Genomic DNA, 14,906 nt, shown 5'->3' on the forward strand with positions numbered 1-14,906 from the left:
AAGAAATGACAACTTAGGTTTCTCTAAACCATAGTTCATACGATGTCATGTCAACGGAATTGCGTGGTGCCCTATTTAAAGTGAATGCGGTTGTCTCTAATGCATAACCCATAAACGATAGTGGTAATTCGATAAGAGACATCATAGTATGCACCATATCCAATAGGGTGCAGTTATGATGTTCAGACACACCATCACACTATGGTGTTCCAGGCGGTATTAGTTGTGAAACAATTTCCACAATGTCTTAATTGTGTGCCAAACTCGTAACTTGGATATTCATCTCTATGATCATATCATAGACATTTTATCCCCTTGTCACGACGATCTTCAACTTCACTCTGAAATTACTTGAACCTTTCAATAATTCAGACTTGTGTTTCATCAAGTAAATATACTCAACATCTACTCAAATCATATGTGAAGTAAGAACATAATGATATCCACTGCTTGCCTTAGCACTCATTGGACCGCACACATCAAAATGTATTACTTCCAACAAGTTGCTTTCTTGTTCCATCTTACTGAAAACGAGGCCTTTCAGTCATCTTGCCCATGTGGTATGATTTGCATGTATCAAGTGATTCAAAATCAAGTGAGTCCAAACGATCCATCTGTATGGAGTTTCTTCATGCATATATACCAATAGGCATGGTTCGCATGTCTCAATCTTTTCCAAAACGAGTGAGTCCAAAGATCCATCAACATGGAGCTTCTTCATGTGTTTTTATACCAATATGACTCAAATGGCAGTGCCACAATTATGTGGTACTATCATTACTATCTTATATCTTTTGGCATGAACATGTGTATCACTACGATCAAGATTCAATAAACCATTCATTTTAGGTGCAAGACCATTGAAGGTATTATTCAAATAAATAGAGTAACCATTATTCTCCTTAAATGAACAACCATATTGCGATAAACATAATCCAATCATGTCTATGCTCAACGCAAACACCAAATAACAATTATTTAGGTTTAACACCAATCCCGATGGTAGAGGGAGCATGTGATGTTTGATCACGTCAACTTTGGAAACACTTCCAACACATATCGTCATCTCACCTTTAGCTAGTTTCCGTAGCCTTTTATTTCGAGTTACTAACACTTAGCAACTGAACCGGTATTTATTACCCCGGTGCTACTAGGAGTACTAGTAAAGTACACATTAATATAACGTATATCCAAAATACTTCTGTCGACCTTGCCAGCCTTCTCATCTACCAAGTATCTAGGGTAGTTCTGCTTCAGTGACCGTTCCCCTCATTATGGAAGCACTTATTCTCGGGTTTGGGTTCAACCTCGGGTTTCTTCACTAGAGCAGCAACTGATTTGCCGTTTCATGAAGTATCCCTTCTTTCCTTTACCCTTCTTAAAACTAGTGGTTTTACTAACCATCAACAATTGATGCTCCTACTTGATTTCTACTTTTGCGGTGTCAAACTGTTGGGGAACGTTGCAGAAAACAAAAAAATTCCTACGTTTTCACCAAGATCCATCTATGAGTTCATCTAGCAACGAGTGATCGGATTGCATCTACATACCTTTGTAGATCACGCGCGGAAGCGTTCAAAGAACGGGGATGAGGAAGTCGTACTCGACGTGATCCAAATCACCGGAGATCCTAGCGCCGAACGGACGGCACCTTCGTGTTCAACACACGTACGGTCAGCGTGACGTCTCCTCCTTCTTGATCCAGCAAGGGGGAGGAGAGGTTGATGAAGATCCAGCAGCACGACGGCATGGCGGTGGATGCAGCAGTCACCGCAGCAGGGCTTCGCCGTTTTTCTGCGAGAGGGAGAGGTGTAGCAGGGGAGAGGGAGGCGCCAAGAGTCAAGGGTGCGGCTGCCCCTCCCTCCCCCCCTTTATATAGGCTCCCCAAGGGGGGGGCGGCCCTAGGAGATGGGATCTCCTAGGGGGGCGGCGGCCAAGGGTGGAGTGGCCCCCAAGGCAAGTGGGGCGCCCCCCCCCCCACCCTAGGGTTTCCAACCCTAGGCGCAGGGGTGGGACAAGGGGGCGCACCAGCCCACTATGGGCTGGTTCCCCTCCCCACTTCAGCCCATGGGGCCCTCCGGGATGGGTGGTCCCACCCGGTGGACCCCCGGGACCCATCCGGTGGTCCCGGTACAATACCGGTGACCCCCGAAACTCTCCCGATGGCCGAAACTGCACTTCCTATATATAATTCTTCACCTCCGGACCATTCCGGAACTCCTCGTGACGTCCGGGATCTCATCCGGGACTCCGAACAACTTTCGGGTTACTGCATATTCATATCTCTACAACCCTAGCGTCACCGAACCTTAAGTGTGTAGACCCTACGGGTTCGGGAGACATGTAGACATGACCGAGATGGCTCTCCGGTCAATAACCAACAGCGGGATCTGGATACCCATGTTGGCTCCCACATGCTCCTCGATGATCTCATCGGATGAACCACGATGTCGAGGATTCAAGCAACCCCGTATACAATTCCCTTTGTCAATCGGTACGTTACTTGCCCGAGATTCGATCGTCGGTATCCCAATACCTCGTTCAATCTCGTTACCGGCAAGTCACTTTACTCGTACCGTAATGCATGATCCCGTGACCAGACACTTGGTCACTTTGAGCTCATTATGATGATGCATTACCGAGTGGGCCCAGAGATACCTCTCCGTCATACGGAGTGACAAATCCCAGTCTTGATCCGTGTCAACCCAACAGACACTTTCGGAGATACCCGTAGTATACCTTTATAGTCACCCAGTTACGTTGTGACGTTTGGTACACCCAAAGCACTCCTACGGTATCCGGGAGTTACACGATCTCATGGTCTAAGGAAAAGATACTTGACATTGGAAAAACTCTAGCAAACGAACTATACGATCTTGTGCTATGTTTAGGATTGGGTCTTGTCCATCACATCATTCTCCTAATGATGTGATCTCGTTATCAATGACATCCAATGTCCATAGTCAGGAAACCATGACTATCTGTTGATCAACGAGCTAGTCAACTAGAGGCTTACTAGGGACATGTTGGTGTCTATGTATTCACACATGTATTACGATTTCCGGATAACACAATTATAGCATGAATAAAAGACAATTATCATGAACAAGGAAATATAATAATAATCCTTTTATTATTGCCTCTAGGGCATATTTCCAACAGTCTCCCACTTGCACTAGAGTCAATAATCTAGTTACATTGTGATGAATCGAACACCCATGGAATTCTGGTGTTGATCATGTTTTGCTCTAGGGAGAGGTTTAGTCAACGGATCTGCTACATTCAGGTCCGTATGTACTTTACAAATATCTATGTCTCCATCTTGAACATTTTCACGAATGGAGTTGAAGCGACGCTTGATGTGCCTGGTCTTCTTGTGAAACCTGGGCTCCTTGGCAAGTGCAATAGCTCCAGTGTTGTCACAGAAGAGTTTGATCGGCCCCGACGCATTGGGTATGACTCCTAGGTCGGTGATGAACTCCTTCACCCAAATTGCTTCATGCGCTGCCTCCGAGGCTGCCATGTACTCCGCTTCACATGTAGATCCCGCCACGACGCTCTGCTTGCAACTGCACCAGCTTACTGCCCCACCATTCAAAATATACACGTATCCGGTTTGTGACTTAGAGTCATCCAGATCTGTGTCGAAGCTAGCGTCGACGTAACCCTTTACGACGAGCTCTTCGTCACCTCCATAAACGAGAAACATTTCCTTAGTCCTTTTCAGGTACTTCAGGATATTCTTGACCGCTGTCCAGTGTTCCTTGCCGGGATTACTTTGGTACCTACCTACCAAACTTACGGCAAGGTTTACATCAGGTCTGGTACACAGCATGGCATACATAATAGAACCTATGGCTGAGGCATAGGGGATGACACTCATCTCTTCTATATCTTCTGCCGTGGTCGGACATTGAGCTGAGCTCAATTTCACACCTTGCAACACAGGCAAGAACCCCTTCTTAGACTGATCCATATTGAACTTCTTCAATATCTTATCAAGGTATGTGCTTTGTGAAAGACCTATGAGGCGTCTTGATCTATCTCTATAGATCTTGATGCCTAATATATAAGCAGCTTCTCCAAGGTCCTTCATTGAAAAACTCTTATTCAAGTAGGCCTTAATGCTGTCCAAAAGTTCTATATCATTTCCCATCAAAAGTATGTCATCTACATATAATATGAGAAATGCTACAGAGCTCCCACTCACTTTCTTGTAAACGCAGGCTTCTCCATAAGTCTGCATAAACCCAAACGCTTTGATCATCTCATCAAAGCGAATGTTCCAACTCCGAGATGCTTGCACCAGCCCATAAATCGAGCGTTGGAGCTTGCACACCTTGTCAGCATTCTTAGGATCGACAAAACCTTCCGGCTGCATCATATACAATTCTTCCTTAAGGAAACCATTAAGGAATGCCGTTTTGACGTCCATTTGCCATATCTCATAATCATAGTATGCGGCAATTGCTAACATGATTCGGACGGACTTCAGCTTCGCTACGGGAGAGAAAGTCTCATCGTAGTCAACCCCTTGAACTTGCCGATAACCCTTAGCGACAAGTCGAGCTTTATAGATGGTAACATTACCATCCGCGTCCGTCTTCTTCTTAAAGATCCATTTGTTTTCTATCGCTCGCCGATCATCGGGCAAGTCTGTCAAAGTCCATACTTTGTTTTCATACATGGATCCTATCTCGGATTGCATGGCTTCAAGCCATTTGTTGGAATCTGGGCCCGCCATCGCTTCTTCATAGTTCGAAGGTTCACCGTTGTCTAACAACATGATTTCCAAGACAGGGTTGCCGTACCACTCTGGTGCGGAACGTGTCCTTGTGGACCTACGAAGTTCAGTAGAAACTTGATCTGAAGTTTCATGATCATCATCATTAACTTCCTCTCTAGTCGGTACAGGCACCTCAGGAACATTTTCTTGAGTTGCGCCATTTTCCGGTTCAAGAGGTAATACTTCATCAAGTTCTACTTTCCTCCCACTTACTTCTTTCAAGAGAAACTCCTTCTCTAGAAAGGATCCATTCTTGGCAACAAAGATCTTGCCTTCGGATCTGAGGTAGAAGGTATACCCAATAGTTTCTTTAGGGTATCCTATGAAGACGCATTTTTCCGACTTGGGTTCGAGCTTTTCAGGTTGAAGTTTCTTGACATAAGCATCGCATCCCCAAACTTTTAGAAACGACAGCCTAGGTTTCTTCCCAAACCATAATTCATATGGTGTCGTCTCAACGGATTTCGACGGAGCCCTATTTAAAGTGAATGCGGCAGTCTCTAAAGCATAGCCCCAAAATGATAGCGGTAAATCGGTAAGAGACATCATAGATCGCACCATATCTAATAGAGTGCGATTACGACGTTCGGACACACCATTACGCTGAGGTGTTCCAGGCGGCGTGAGTTGTGAAACTATTCCACATTTTCTTAAGTGTGTGCCAAATTCGTGACTCAAGTATTCTCCTCCACGATCTGATCGCAAGAACTTGATTTTCCTGTCACGTTGATTCTCAACCTCACTCTGAAATTCCTTGAACCTTTCAAAGGTCTCAGACTTGTGTTTCATTAAGTAGACATACCCATATCTACTCAAGTCATCAGTGAGGGTGAGAACATAACGATAACCACCGCGAGCCTCAACACTCATTGGACCGCACACATCAGTATGTATGATTTCCAATAAGTTGGTTGCTCGCTCCATTGTTCCTGAGAACGGAGTCTTGGTCATTTTACCCATGAGGCATGGTTCGCACGTGTCAAATGATTCGTAATCAAGAGACTCTAAAAGTCCATCTGCATGGAGCTTCTTCATGCGTTTGACACCTATGTGACCAAGGCGGCAGTGCCACAAGTATGTGGGACTATCATTATCAACCTTACATCTTTTGGTACTCACACTATGAATATGTGTAGCATTACGCTCGAGATTCATTAAGAATAAACCATTCACCATCGGAGCATGACCATAAAACATATCTCTCATATAAATAGAACAACCATTATTCTCGGATTTAAATGAGTAGCCATCTCGTATTAAACGAGATCCTGATACAATGTTCATGCTCAAACTTGGCACTAAATAACAATTATTGAGGTTCAAAACTAATCCCGTAGGTAAATGTAGAGGTAGCGTGCCGACGGCGATCACATCGACCTTGGAACCATTCCCGACGCGCATCGTCACCTCGTCCTTCGCCAGTCTCCGCTTATTCCGCAGCTCCTGCTTTGAGTTACAAATGTGAGCAACTGCACCGGTATCAAATACCCAGGAGCTACTACGAGTACTGGTAAGGTACACATCAATTACATGTATATCACATATACCTTTCGTTTTGCCGGCCTTCTTGTCCGCTAAGTATTTGGGGCAGTTCCGCTTCCAGTGACCACTTCCCTTGCAATAAAAGCACTCAGTCTCGGGCTTGGGTCCATTCTTTGGCTTCTTCCCGGCAGCTTGCTTGCCGGGCGCGGCAACTCCCTTGCCGTCCTTCTTGAAGTTCTTCTTACCCTTGCCTTTCTTGAACTTAGTGGTTTTATTCACCATCAACACTTGATGTTCCTTTTTGACTTCTACCTCTGCTGATTTCAGCATTGCAAATACTTCAGGAATGGTCTTTTCCATCCCCTGCATATTGAAGTTCATCACAAAGCTCTTGTAGCTCGGTGGAAGCGACTGAAGGATTCTGTCAATGACCGCGTCATCCGGGAGATTAACTCCCAGCTGAGTCAAGCGGTTATGCAACCCAGACATAGTGAGTATGTGCTCGCTGACAGAACTATTTTCCTCCATCTTACAGCTGAAGAACTTGTCGGAGACTTCATATCTCTCGACCCGGGCATGAGCTTGAAAAACCATTTTCAGCTCTTCGAACATCTCATATGCTCCGTGTCTCTCAAAACGCTTTTGGAGCCCCGGTTCTAAGCTGTAAAGCATGCCGCACTGAACGAGGGAGTAATCATCAGCACGTGTCTGCCAAGCGTTCATAACGTCTTGGTTCTGTGGGACGGGTGCGTCACCTAGCGGTGCTTCTAGGACATAATCTTTCTTGGCAGCTATGAGGATGATCCTCAGGTTCCGGACCCAGTCCGTATAGTTGCTGCCATCGTCTTTCAGCTTGGTTTTCTCTAGGAACGCGTTGAAGTTGAGGACAACGTGGGCCATTTGATCTACAAGACATATTGTAAAGATTTTAGACTAAGTTCATAATAATTAAGTTCATCTATTTAATGAACTCCCACTCAGATAGACATCCCTCCAGTCATCTAAGTATAACATGATCCGAGTTAACTAGGCCGTGTCCGATCATCACGTGAGACGGACTAGTCAACATCGGTGAACATCTTCATGTTGATCGTATCTTCTATACGACTCATGCTCGACCTTTCGGTCTTCTGTGTTCCGAGGCCATGTCTGTACATGCTAGGCTCGTCAAGTCAACCTAAGTGTTTGCATGTGTAAATCTGTCTTACACCCGTTGTATGTGAACGTTGGAATCTATCACACCCGATCATCACGTGGTGCTTCGAAACAACGAACTGTCGCAACGGCGCACAGTTAGGGGGAACACTTTCTTGAAATTATTATGAGGGATCATCTTATTTACTACCGTCGTTCTAAGTAAACAAGATGCAAAAACATGATAAACATCACATGCAATCAAATAATAATAGTGACATGATATGGCCAATATCACATAGCTCCTTTGATCTCCATCTTAGGGCTCCATGATCATCTTGTCACCGGCATGACACCATGATCTCCATCATCGTGTCTCCATGAAGTTGCTCGCCAACTATTACTTCTACTACTATGGCTAACACGTTTAGCAATAAAGTAAAGTAATTTACATGGCGTTTCTCAATGACACGCAGGTCATACAAAAAATAAAGACAACTCCTATGGCTCCTGCCGATTGTCATACTCATCGACATGCAAGTCGTGATTCCTATTACAATAGCATGAGCATCTCATACATCACATATATATCATTCATCATTCATCACAACTTTGGCCATATCACATCACAAAACACTTGCTGCAAAAACAAGTTAAACGTCCTCTAATTGTTGTTGCAAGTTTTACGTGGCTGCAATAGGGTTCTAGCAAGAACGTTTTCTTACCTACGTGAAAGCCACAACGTGATTTGTCAACTTCTATTTACCCTTCATAAGGACCCTTTTCATTGAATCCGCTCCAACTAAAGTGGGAGAGACAGACACCCGCCAGCCACCTTATGCAACTAGTGCATGTCAGTCGGTGAAACCGGTCTCACGTAAGCGTACGTGTAAGGTTGGTCCGGGCCGCTTCATCCCACAATATTGCTGAAGCAAAATAAGACTAGTAGCGGCAAGAAAGTTGACAACATCTACGCCCACAATAAATTGTGTTCTACTCGTGCAAAAGGAACTACACATAGACCTAGCTCTGATACCATTGTTGGGGAACGTTGCAGAAAACAAAAAATTTCCTACGGTTTCACCAAGATCCATCTATGAGTTCATCTAGCAACGAGTGATCGGATTGCATCTACATACCTTTGTAGATCATGCGCGGAAGCGTTCAAAGAACGGGGATGAGGAAGTCATACTCGACGTGATCCAAATCACCGGAGATCCTAGCGCCGAACGGACGGCACCTCCATGTTCAACACACGTACGGTCAGCGTGACGTCTCCTTCTTCTTGATCCAGCAAGGGGGAGGAGAGGTTGATGAAGATCCAGCAGCACGACGGTGTGGTGGTGGATGCAGCAGTCACCGTAGCAGGGCTTCGCCGTTCTTCTGCGAGAGGGAGAGGTGTAGCAGGGGAGAGGGAGGCGCCAAGAGTCAAGGGTGCGGCTGCCCCTCCCTCCCCCCTTTATATAGGCTCCCCAAGGGGGGGCGCCGGCCCTAGGAGATATGATCTCCTAGGGGGCGGCGGCCAAGGGTGGAGTGGCCCCCAAGGCAAGTGGGGCACCCCCCCCCCACCCTAGGGTTTCCAACCCTAGGCGCAGGGGGTGGGCCAAGGGGGCGCACCAGCCCACTATGGGCTGGTTCCCCTCCCCACTTCAGCCCATGGGGCCCTCCGGGATGGGTGGTCCCACCCGGTGGACCCCCGGGACCCATCCGGTGGTCCCGGTACAATACCGGTGACCCCCGAAACTCTCCCGATGGCCGAAACTGCACTTCCTATATATAATTCTTCACCTCCGGACCATTCTGGAACTCCTCGTGACATCCGGGATCTCATCCGGGACTCCGAACAACTTTTGGGTTACTTCATATTCATATCTCTACAACCCTAGCGTCACCGAACCTTAAGTGTGTAGACCCTACGGGTTCGGGAGACATGTAGACATGACCGAGATGGCTCTCCGGTCAATAACCAACAGCGGGATCTGGATACCCATGTTGGCTCCCACATGCTCCTCAATGATCTCATCGGATGAACCACGATGTCGAGGATTCAAGCAACCCCGTATACAATTCCCTTTGTCAATCGGTACGTTACTTGCCCGAGATTCGATCGTCGGTATCCCAATACCTCGTTCAATCTCGTTACCGACAAGTCACTTTACTCGTACCGTAATGCATGATCCCGTGACCATACACATGGTCACTTTGAGCTCATTATGATGATGCATTACCGAGTGGGCCCAGAGATACCTCTCCGTCATACGGAGTGACAAATCCCAGTCTTGATCCGTGTCAACCCAACAGACACTTTCGGAGATACCCGTAGTATACCTTTATAGTCACCCAGTTACGTTGTGACGTTTGGTACACCCAAAGCACTCCTACGGTATCCGGGAGTTACACGATCTCATGGTCTAAGGAAAAGATACTTGACATTGGAAAAACTCTAGCAAATGAACTATATGATCTTGTGCTGTGTTTAGGATTGGGTCTTGTCCATCACATCATTCTCCTAATGATGTGATCTCGTTATCAATGACATCCAATGTCCATAGTCAGGAAACCATGACTATCTGTTGATCAACGAGCTAGTCAACTAGAGGCTTACTAGGGACATGTTGGTGTCTATGTATTCACACATGTATTACGGTTTCCGGATAACACAATTATAGCATGAATAAAAGACAATTATCATGAATAAGGAAATATAATAATAATCCTTTTATTATTGCCTCTAGGGCATATTTCCAACACAAACATCACGAATTTGCTCAAGGATCATCATGTCTATCCCTGATATGTTATAGTTCATCACGAAGCTCTAATAGCTTGGTGGTAGTGACTATGGAGAACCATGTTGGAAATATGCCCTAGAGGCAATAATAAAAGCATTATTATATTTCCTTGTTCATGATAATTGTCTTTATTCATGCTATAATTGTGTTATCCGGAAATCGTAATACATGTGTGAATAACAGACACCAACATGTCCCTAGTGAGCCTCTAGTTGACTAGCTCGTTGATCAACAGATAGTCATGGTTTCCTGACTATGGACACTGGATGTCATTGATAACGAGATCACATCATTAGGAGAATGATGTGATGGACGAGACCCAATCCTAAACATAGCACAAGATCGTATAGTTCGTTTGCTAGAGTTTTGCAATGTCAAAGTATCTCTTCCTTAGACCATGAGATCGTGTAACTCCTGGATACCGTAGGAGTGCTTTGGGTGTATCAAACGTCACAACGTAACTGGGTGACTATAAAGGTGCACTACAGGTATCTCCGAAAGTGTCTGTTGGTTGATATGGATCGAGACTGGGATTTGTCACTCCGTATGACGGAGAGGTATCACTGGGCCCACTCGGTAATGCATCATCATAATGAGCTCAGAGTGACCAAGTGTCTGGTCACGGGATCATGCATTACGGTACGAGTAAAGTGACTTGCCGGTAACGAGATTGAACGAGGTATTGGGATACCGACGATCGAATCTCGGGCAAGTAACATATCGATAGACAAAGGGAATAGCATACGGGGTTGATATGAATCCTCGACATCGTGGTTCATCCGATGAGATCATCGTGGAGCATGTGGGAGCCAACATGGGTATCCAGATCCCGCTGTTGGTTATTGACCGGAGAGTCGTCTCGGTCATGTCTGCTTGTCTCCCGAACCCGTAGGGTCTACACACTTAAGGTTCAGTTACGCTAGGGTTGTAGGGATATGTATATGCAGTAACCCGAATGTTGTTCGGAGTCCCGGATGAGATCCCGGACGTCACGAGGAGTTCCGGAATGGTCCGGAGGTAAAGATTTATATATGGGAAGTCCTGTTTCGGGCATCGGGACAAGTTTCGGGGTTATCGGTATTGTACCGGGACCACCGGAAGGGTCCCGGGGGTCCACCGGGTGGGTCCACCTGTCCCGGGGGGCCACATGGGCTGTAAGGGGGTGCGCCTTGGCCTAATGGGCCAAGGGCACCAGCCCCACATAGGCCCATGCGCCTAGGGTTAAGAGGGGGAAGAGTCCTAGGAGGGTAAGGCACCTCCTAGGTGCCTTGGGGGGGAGGGAAACCCCCTTGGCCGCCGCACCCCCTAGGAGATTGGATCTCCTAGGGCCGGCCACCCCCCCTTGGCACCCCTATATATAGTGGGGGAGAGGAGGGACTTCATACCTTGAGTCCTTGGCCTTTGGTTGCCTCCTTCTCCCTCCCCAACACCTCCTCAACCTCCTTAGTGCTTAGCGAAGCTCTGCCGGAGTACTGCAGCTCCATCAACACCACGCCGTCGTGCTGCTGCTGGTGCCATCTCCCTCAACCTCTCCTCCCTCCCTTGCTGGATCAAGAAGGAGACGTGGCTGTTCCGTACGTGTGTTGAACGCGGAGGTGCCGTCCGTTCGGTGCTAGGATCTCCGGTGATTCGAATCACGTCGTGTTCGACTACATCATCCCCGTTCTTTGAACGCTTCCGCTCGCGATCTACAAGGTATGTAGATGCATCTATCACTCGTTGCTAGATGAACTCCTAGATGATCTTGGTGAAACGAGTAGGAAAATTTTTGTTTTCTGCAACGTTCCCCAACAGTGGCATCATGAGCTAGGTCTATGCGTAGTTCTTCTTGCGCGAGTAGAACACAATTTGTTGTGGGCGTAGATTTGTCAACTTTCTTGCCGTTACTAGTCCTTTCTTGCTTCAGCGGTATTGTGGGATGAAGCGGCCCGGACCAACCTTACACGTACGCTTACGTGAGACCGGTTCCACCGACTAACATGCACTAGTTGCATAAGGTGGCTGGCGGGTGTCTGTCTCTCCTACTTTAGTTGGAGCGGAATCGATGAACAGGGTCCTTATGAAGGGTAAATAGAAGTTGACAAATCACGTTGTGGCTTTAACGTAGGTAAGAAAACGTTCTTGCTAGAACCCTAATTCAGCCACGTAAAACTTGCAACAACAATTAGAGGACGTCTAACTTGTTTTTGCAGCAAGTGGTTTGTGATATGATATGGCCAAAGTTGTGATGAATGATGAATGATCTATATGTGATGTATGAGATGTTCATGCTATTGTAATAGGATTCACGACTTGCATGTCGATGAGTATGACAACCGGCAGGAGCCATAGGAGTTGTCTTTATTCTTTTATATGACCTGCGTGTCATCAAGAAACGCCATGTAAATTACTTTACTTTATTGCTAAACGCGTTAGCCATAGTAGTAGAAGTAATAGTTGGCGAGCAACTTCATGGAGACACGATGATGGAGATCATGATGATGGAGATCATGGTGTCAAGCCGGTGACAAGATGATCATGGAGCCCCAAGATGGAGATCAAAGGAGCTATGTGATATTGGCCATATCATGTCACGTTTATTATTTGATTGCATGTGATGTTTATCATGTTTTGCATCTTGTTTACTTAGAACGACGGTAGTAAATAAGATGATCCCTCATACAATTTCAAGAAGTGTTCCCCCTAACTGTGCACCGTTGCGACAGTTCGCTGTTTCAAAACACCACGTGATGATCGGGTGTTTTATTCAGACGTTCACATACAACGGGTGTAAGACAGATTTACACATGCAAACACTTAGGTTGACTTGACGAGCCTAGCATGTACAGACATGGCCTCGGAACACAGAAGACCGAAAGGTCGAGCATGAGTCGTATAGAAGATACGATCAACATGAAGATGTTCACCGATGTTGACTAGTCCGTCTCACGTGATGATCGGACACGGTCTAGTTTAACTCGGATCATGTAATACTTAGATGACCAGAGGGATGTCTAATCTAAGTGGGAGTTCACTAATAATTTGATTAGTTGAACTTAATTATCATGAACTTAGTCTAAAATCTTTGCAATATGTCTTGTAGATCAAATGGCCAACGTAGTCCTCAACTTCAACGCGTTCCTAGAGAAAACTAAGCTGAAAGACGATGGCAGCAACTATACGGACTGGGTCCGGAACCTGAGGATCATCCTCATAGCTGCCAAGAAAGATTATGTCCTACAAGCACCGCTTGGTGACGCACCCGTTCTCCCTGCAGAACAAGATGTTATGAACGCTTGGCAGGCACGTTTCGATGACTACTCCCTCGTTCAGTGCGGCATGCTTTACAGCCTAGAGCCGGGGCTCCAAAAGCGTTTTGAGAGACATGGAGCATATGAGATGTTCGAAGAGCTGAAAATGGTTTTCCAAGCTCATGCCCGGGTCGAGAGATATGAAGTCTCCGACAAATTCTTTAGCTGTAAGATGGAGGAAAACAGTTCTGTCAGTGAGCACATACTCACTATGTCTGGGTTGCATAACCGCTTGACTCAGCTGGGAGTTAATCTCCCGGATGATGCGGTCATTGACAGAATCCTCCAGTCGCTTCCACCAAGCTACAAGAGCTTTGTGATGAACTTCAATATGCAGGGGATGGAAAAGACCATTCCTGAAGTATTTGCTATGCTGAAATCAGCAGAGGTAGAAGTCAGAAAGGAACATCAAGTGTTGATGGTCAATAAAACCACTAAGTTCAAGAAAGGCAAGGGTAAAAAGAACTTCAAGAAGGACGGCAAGGAGGTTGCCGCGCCCGGCAAGCAAGCTGCTGGGAAGAAGCCAAAGAATGGACCCAAGCCCGAGACTGAGTGCTTTTATTGCAAGGGAAGCGGTCACTGGAAGCGGAACTGCCCTAAGTACTTAGCGGATAAGAAGGCCGGCAAAACAAAAGGTATATGTGATATACATGTAATTGATGTGTACCTTACTAGTGCCCGTAGTAGCTCCTGGGTATTTGATACCGGTGCAGTTGCTCACATTTGTAACTCAAAGCAGGGGCTGCGGAATAAGCGGAAACTGGCAAAGGACGAGGTGACGATGCGCGTCGGGAATGGTTCCAAGGTCAATGTGATCGCCGTCGGCACGCTACCTCTGCATCTCCCTTCGGGATTAGTTTTAAACCTTAATAATTGTTATTTAGTGCCAGCTTTGAGCATGAACATTGTATCGGGATCTCGTTTAATTCGAGATGGCTACTCTTTTAAATCTGAGAATAATGGTTGTTCCATTTTTATGAGAGATATGTTTTATGGTCATGCTCCTATGGTGAATGGTTTATTCCTTATGAATCTCGAACGTGATGCTACACATATTCATAATGTGAGTACCAAAAGAAGTAAGGTTGATAATGATAGTCCCACATACTTGTGGCACTGCCGCCTTGGTCACATAGGTGTTAAACGCATGAAGAAGCTCCATGCTGATGGACTTTTAGAGTCTCTTGATTATGAATCATTTGACACGTGCGAACCATGCCTTATGGGTAAAATGACCAAGACTCCGTTCTCAGGAACAATGGAGCGAGCAACCAACTTATTGGAAATCATACATACTGATGTGTGCGGTCCAATGAGTGTTGAGGCTCGCGGTGGCTATCGTTATGTTCTCACCCTCACTGATGATTTAAGTAGGTATGGGTATATCTACTTAATGAAACACAAGTCTGAAACCTTTGAAAA

The sequence above is a fragment of the Triticum aestivum genome, chromosome 4A, assembly GCF_018294505.1.
Source record: "Triticum aestivum cultivar Chinese Spring chromosome 4A, IWGSC CS RefSeq v2.1, whole genome shotgun sequence".
NCBI classification, from domain to species: domain Eukaryota; kingdom Viridiplantae; phylum Streptophyta; class Magnoliopsida; order Poales; family Poaceae; genus Triticum; species Triticum aestivum.